This window comes from Perca fluviatilis, chromosome 18 (genome assembly GCF_010015445.1).
Source record: "Perca fluviatilis chromosome 18, GENO_Pfluv_1.0, whole genome shotgun sequence".
Lineage (NCBI taxonomy): Eukaryota > Metazoa > Chordata > Actinopteri > Perciformes > Percidae > Perca > Perca fluviatilis.
Window position 1 is genome coordinate 18,467,045 of NC_053129.1, and position 7,276 is coordinate 18,474,320.

A 7,276-nucleotide genomic window follows, 5' to 3' on the forward strand; every position below is an offset into this window, starting at 1 on the left:
TACATTTTTATTTCCAAGCTCCCTTTCCAACTGTCTCCTGTCTTTATCACCAATTCATCCAATATGTGTCTATGACCCACAAATGCTGCTGCTTGACTCTGCAGAGTCACCCACAAGGATAAAACTGCAATTAATTACATCATCCTCACGGGCTGAAGAGGCCAGATAATTGTCCCCTCACTGCAAAATTTCAGCGCAATAATAGCTCCCAAGGTAATGTTAGTGATGCCAAATAACACACTCACAGACTCTCACAGTCTAGAGGGACACGCATTTTGTGTTTGTTCAGTTTCAGTTGTAGATAAGACGGTGGGAAATTCATTGTGCATGTATGAGGTTAGAAATAGAGCAGATTGCTTATGGCAGTTGTCCCCAGTGTTTAATAACACCTTATGAGAAAGACAAGAGCCTCGGTACATCAACACACTGAAGACTTTCTGTGGTTCAGAAAACAACTGAACAGACATGTCTGCAACAGATAATGTAACTTAAAAAAACATCTGTAATGAAAGACTTTAGGGTCTTTAGTATGCTTAAAATAAACTAGGTCATACAAGGTGTCATCTGACGTCTAAAGAAGCACCTACTCCGAATGGCAACACGTGCGTGTCTTTGTGGTCTCCATGCAATGAATTGTACACATGGGGATAATGACCGATACTTTGGACAATTTTTTCTTGAAGGTGTTCATGGTTTGCACCTGTATATACACTTAAAAAATGGGAGCCATTGTCAGATTGTCTGTTTTGGAAAATTATGAAAATTGTAGTCTGATGTCAGAAAAGTGTGGGGGGGAGGGGCAGTTTGCCAATCCAACGCTCTGACCAAACGTTCAGACGGTGTCAGACATTTCACTTTAAGCATACTGAGGCCTTAAGATTAACAGAAGAAATATTATATATCCCATGAGTTATGACTTTATTAGGTGATATTCTTACATCATAGGTTAAAAATGTGACACCCCTTCACTTGCTGTTTTGGGTAGCTCTAAAGCTCCCTAAAACTGCCATATGAGACCCAGCTGGCTTTAATGTTTTGTATGGTTATAGCTAAAAGGATTATTTTGAAAGAATGCAACTCTATCTCCCCTCGTTTTACTGTAAGTGGCTCGATGATATTGTGCCATGTCTTTTTTTTTTTTTAAGGTACTCAGATTAGGTACACCTCATCTGACTCATATACTGTAAATTTGTGTATGTTGATTTGAGTGCTCCTCTTGAGTGGGCTAAATACTTTTATATTGGATTTCCCCGGACTGTAATACAGATAATTCCAGCCGTCTTTCTTTTTTGTTTTTTATTTTATGTCTGGGTGTATCGGGTTGGGGTATATACTTGTTCATAAATTTAAAATAAATGAATCTGCATGATGTGATACGGAGCCGAGAGTAGAAAAAGCTTTTGTAACCAAAACGTTCAGAATAGTGGGGAATCTGAGGTTTTGGCTCACAGGGATTGTTTTTAAATGGGTCTACCTTTATTAATTGAAGCTTTGGCCACGTGTACTAGGAACATCCGGCATTGTAATATTATAGATATGATAGAAAATACAGAAAAACATTATAGGGGTCCTTTAAAACAAGTTGATCAACCCCAGGAGGAAAATCAAGCGTTATAGCAGCCCAAGATGATGATTATTCATGAGTGTCCAAAATCTTAATTTACTAAACAATCTAAGGTTTACTCTTTAGTGAGGAGTAGAGTAGTGAATGATTGAATGGGGGTGATTTTGTACCGGTTATATGTCATTAATCAGCAAATACAACAAGGCATCTGTAATAATTCAGGATTATCTGGATATTATGGGGCAATACAAACCCCACTGGGTTTACCACCCTTACAACCTTATACATCTTGGTCTAAAAAGAGAGGGGGACACTAACATCTCTTTATCCAACATGAACCTCTTGACATCAGAAAGCCATGTTGGCTTTCTCCTCAGCATTCCTTTTTTTCTGATACCTCCTAGATGACTGCTTGCACCTGTGAGACAGCCCACCAATTCACCAGTAAATAGGCCCAGTGAGTCATTGTCAAGCTACCAGTGTTTTATAATACCTACTGACAGATGTGGTCATTACCGCAGTGATATTCACTGTAATGCCGGCCTTGTTTAAGTGCAGCTCTTGCTTACTGACTCTTAAGACACATATGTCACGATATAAATACAATTATTTGCCATTTCACAGTAATACCTGCACAAATTATGCCTTTACAATATGTTCAACCTGCACTATTGGCTCTATAAAAATGTAAATATTGGCCAGGGGAGCAGTGAATACGCTTTAATTTGAGCCATTCATACTCCGATGCACAATGAATCCAAACTGGCTAGACACTAAACTCCTACAGCTTCTGTAAAAGTCGGCGGTTTGAATGCGCTCTATCAAAATATTGCATTGCTTCAGACATACCACAGCATGCATTTGCAGTAAAACGATAATGGAGAGAACAGAAGTACATGCTTCGTCTCTTCCGTTATCAATCTGTCATCCACCTCGCATTGTCCTCCAACCCAACCGTGTCTTTACCAGTTAGCCATGCAGTCATTTTTTCCCCCAGTGAATTATCGCTTTACATTTACTGTGTGGTATCTTAGAAGCTCTTGAGAGCGAGGAAGGCATTGCGATCTCATGGAAACTCGCTGCCGAAGCCAACAGGGAAGACAGGGTTAGAGAGAGAGAGAGAGAGACAATTTTACGGCTGGTCAGGGAAGATTGCTCATAGTAAGACATTTTAAGAACAATGTCTCCTAATCTTATACCCCCATTCTACAATTGCCAGCCTTTCCTAGAGCATTGTATATCCTCTTTGGATTAGCTCATGTGCTATAAAGATATTCTTTTAAGTCTAAAAAAGCCAGCTATGTGAAATGCACATTTGTAGCTGCAGCAGAATTGCGAGGCCAAAGAATTATAATCTATTTTTCTGTCTGATGCTGATCGTATCAGCAGTGGTGGTAAAGGCAAACACTGCTCTGGTATGATGCTGTGAAATGAAAAAGTACTATGGGCTGACAACCACGATAAGATATGATTCAACACATGGGCACACTGCTCTTATTGATGTCATGTTACTGAAAATATATCTTCTCTGCTCCTTCAGCCAAGCCCGAATCATCACTTGGGCCAATGTTTTCTTAGCTTTTCAGGCTTTCAGCCAACATAATGTAGTCTGATGCCAGTGGGTTGCTAGGCAGGCATCTTAATGACCTTCTGTAATGGTATTCATTCTTGAGAAAAGACAGACGGAGGATCAAAGCAAAAAGCCCCTCTCTCTTGTATCTTCTGCTTGTGGAATAAAGTTGAACCCGTGTGTTTTTCGGTGTGTTTGTGGTTATGGCCGTAGCCCTGTAGCTTACTGGACTGAAATAGTATCTTTACAGAGCTAGCCACAATAATGACTTCTCTCAGTGAGTCTTTTCTGAGATCTCTATACTCCCACAGGGACGCCAACATTTAACTGGCAAATTAACAATGGGAAGATCAACTTTCCTTGTAATTAATTTCTGTGGCATTTTTATGGGCGCTTACTTTGGGGTATTGGGTCACAGTTAGTAAAACTTAAAGGTAACTGTAATAGTCTCAGATGGGTCTTTAGTAAGGGGGAAAAAACTGATATAATCTTTGGAAATGGAAAGTTTTTAAAATGTTGCACAGCTTCTTGGTTTTGTTTGTTTGTTCGTGAACTTTCCCTCAAAAGTGTTTTTCTGTATCTGGACTCTGAACCCATATTTACATTTGCTTTTTAGGTATTTATCTGATCATTCTATCTACCACAATGAGCAATGAGCAGAATAAGCTTAAAATTACAGATTGTAAAGTATTACAGGCAGTAAATGGCATGCAGTGCAATGCTCACATTCACAGTGCCAATAATAGATGTAAAACATGTTACGTGGTTTTAAGAATGAATATTAGATCGGAATACAAATCGGAGCAAAAAGACGGAAAAACAGAAAATGTGGGATTTGACTTTGGTTGGTATTTGTGGGTAATTATGGGCATGACAATGTTAATTACTGAGATTATAATAGATACAATAATGCAGTAAATCCAATGTAAGATGCCAGATGAAGCAAGTCCAATTCCTCCAGTGAAATGAAAACCCATGAATAAGTCCAATATCATTTTTTTTTCTATGTCAATGACTATCTATGTCAAGACTTTGATTTTTGAAAACAGTTTTTGTTTCAGGGCCTTTATTGAATGTATAACCTTCACTTTCGATGTGCCTGAGTAGGAAAAGGTATGACTCAAACTGTGTTCAGGTAGGACCTACAAAATTCTTACACCCATGGCAAATCTACTGTTTGGGCAATATTCCTGCTATTTATAAAATCTGTACAGCAATGAATGCTTTTGAAGACTGAGTTCTCCACTGTATGTGTAGATACAAAATAGTAAAAGGCTTATACTTAAAAAAAAAAAAAAACTTAGTTTGACAGATCAGTCTTACAGGAATAGTTTTTACTTTTTTAGATATACACTTACTTTCTTGCTGAGAGTTAGGTGAGAAGATGGATACAGCTCTCAGCTCTCATGTTTGCACTCTAAATATATAGATTGCCTAGGTAGCTTAGAATAAAAATTGGAAGCAGGGCGAAACCGCTGGCCTGGCTACATCCAAAGTTCAACCTGGCAGGAGGTTGAACTTTGGATGTAACCAGGCCAGCGGTTCTTAAACTAGTGTTTTTAATATAAATAGTTTCATACAGATTTAACACATGAGATATACTGTGAGATGTTAATTAGTGAGCTTTACAGATATTGATACGCAATTTATTTATTTTTGCCTTTGGACAGAGCCAGGCTAACTGTTTCCCACTGATTCCAGTCTTTATGCTAAGCTAAGTTAACCAAATCCTGCTCTAGCCAGACTGTAGTTAATGCACAGACATGAGCAAAAAAGCATTTCCCAAAATGTTAAACTATAACTCTGAGTGAAATTATGGTTTGCTGCATTATGGTAAAGTATCTAGTATTCATGTGTATATAAAGCTTTTACACAACCACTTGGACTCAGTCTTCCCATATTTTTAGACTTTCATTTGTCAAGTCGACTTTCATGAGTCAAATCCCATTCTTTTCACAATATTTTTTTTTCAAAAGCACCCCATGTTTTTCAGTAATGGCTATGAGTTTAAGATTAACATCTAATCTGATTTCAGCCAAAGAATCCCAACACAAGTCTGTTATAAATCTGTTCTCCCACCACATCTGTAGATATACTTGATCATAATAGAGAGGCTTCAATGGATCTACCATATGAAGCTAACCAACAACATACCTGAACAACCTCCAAATTTCCCTGGTGTCTATTTTTAACTCTAGGTCTTGCTGGATGTGCTTTTGCAAAAAGTAATTTTTGGAACATATGGTACAATTTAGAATTGGGATCATAAGACCAGTTTGAAAATGGGAGTGCAAACAGGAAATATTATTTTGTAGTTTGCATAAAAATACTTTTAGTTTATGTTTACTCTCTGATCAAAACTCTTTTTCCATGAAGCATTAAGATACTGAGTGAGAGACTCAAAATATGATGAAAATAAGAAGAAAAATGGGTATTTTCTCACAGGGTTATTCTTAGTTCCTTAAAGCAATACATTAATCTTGTGTCCTGTCACATAATCCTGTACAGTTGACTTTTATACACAGTAATAGATCTTTTCTGAAGATGAAAGCTGGACATGAAATTGAATTCCTTTTCTTTGTTGTAAATTCTTGGCATTAAGCGGTGATTAAATTGGCAATTGCATGGTTGAGTTCATGTAACCTCCTTTTAAGTTAAAGCATCCAAAACGCTGATGGTCCAAGAATGCTAATTGAGAAGCTGAAATGAGGAGTGTCGAAATGAAAGTTATTTTTATTTTTTATTTTTTGCCTCCTTAAAAAAGGGGGTGCTTTTCCACCTTCATTCTTGTAAATCAGAGCCAGATGAGGGGCCATGCACCCCTGATCCCCTGAGGTAAGACTACTCTGCTCACGGTGAGCAGCTACATGCTAATGAGAGCCCAGTGACACTGCTAGACAGCCTCCAGGGCCCATTATTCTGGGAAGAGGTAAACCTGCACATTCACTGCCTCCCAGGCTCAGCAACAATTTGGCCAGATTATATTTACTTTACCAAATTTTCTTCCTAGCAGCTCTGGCGCTGTGCTCTGTAATTGTCAATGTTTCAGTCTGAAGTTGCAATCTTTATGTGGGATCCACTCCCAGTCACATTTGAATAGCTGTGATTGATCAATGCTGAGGGGCTGTGATTGCGTAAGACCGTGCCTTTATTTTCTTTGATACTCTAGCTCTTATTAGCGAGATGACACATTTTTGACTCGGACATATCAATAAAACCACAAGTTTGCATTTGATTGCCTCCAAGCACAGCAGACTCTGTGTGAGGCCTGACATTTGGATGAGAAGCTGTGCCTTGGGATTAATTTATCAAATACATCTGATAAATGTTGTTTGATAGCAACAGTAAGCAAACTATCCATGAAGCAGAAGACGCCTGAATGTCACTGCCACCCAGCATGTGTGGGACACTTACCACTGCTGGGAAATTAATCACAGATACGGTTTACTTTTTGACTCATGCTTTACAGTGTGTGGGGTGGGGTGCGGCCTGGATCTGGTTGCCTCTACATCTATAGATTAAAGAGTCAAAATAAACTGGGTTTCTTCAAGAAGGGGCCTGGGTTTATCATTGATGCAATAACTGAGTGATTTAAATCACCTTGCAGAATCAATTTTAAAATGAGGTACCAGTTCCTTTGATTGTACACTACATTTGTAATTTTCTTGGTGTTTGATGGTTGACCTGCTGGCTCAATTGTTCATTTAAAAAGGCTGGTAAATCAGTGCAGTGTGTACCTGAACCCCACATTAAAACATTATGTCATTAAAAGTAAAAAATGATAACAGATGTTCTAGCAACCCCCTCCCCCGAGAGAGCAGGCACTGAACACTATAGATCAGTAATTCAGCAGTCGATGTGAACATCTTAAAGCATTTCTTGGCAAAGGACACATGATTTTAAGATACACTAAAGTGGTAGGTAGAGTCTTCTCTGGAAGTTCCCTCACACATCTCACAATAAACACATTTTTTAGGTGTCTCTAGACAGTTTTATTTCCTGAAAAGAGGGAGGATTGCTCTTAGATCTCCATCTTTTGTTTAGTAGCCCTGATTTTGTATCAGATTGTAATGGATGGAGTGAAATCTAAGCCAGAAGTAGAGATTATGGCCGTCATGGGACTTTAAAATATGCCCGACCCT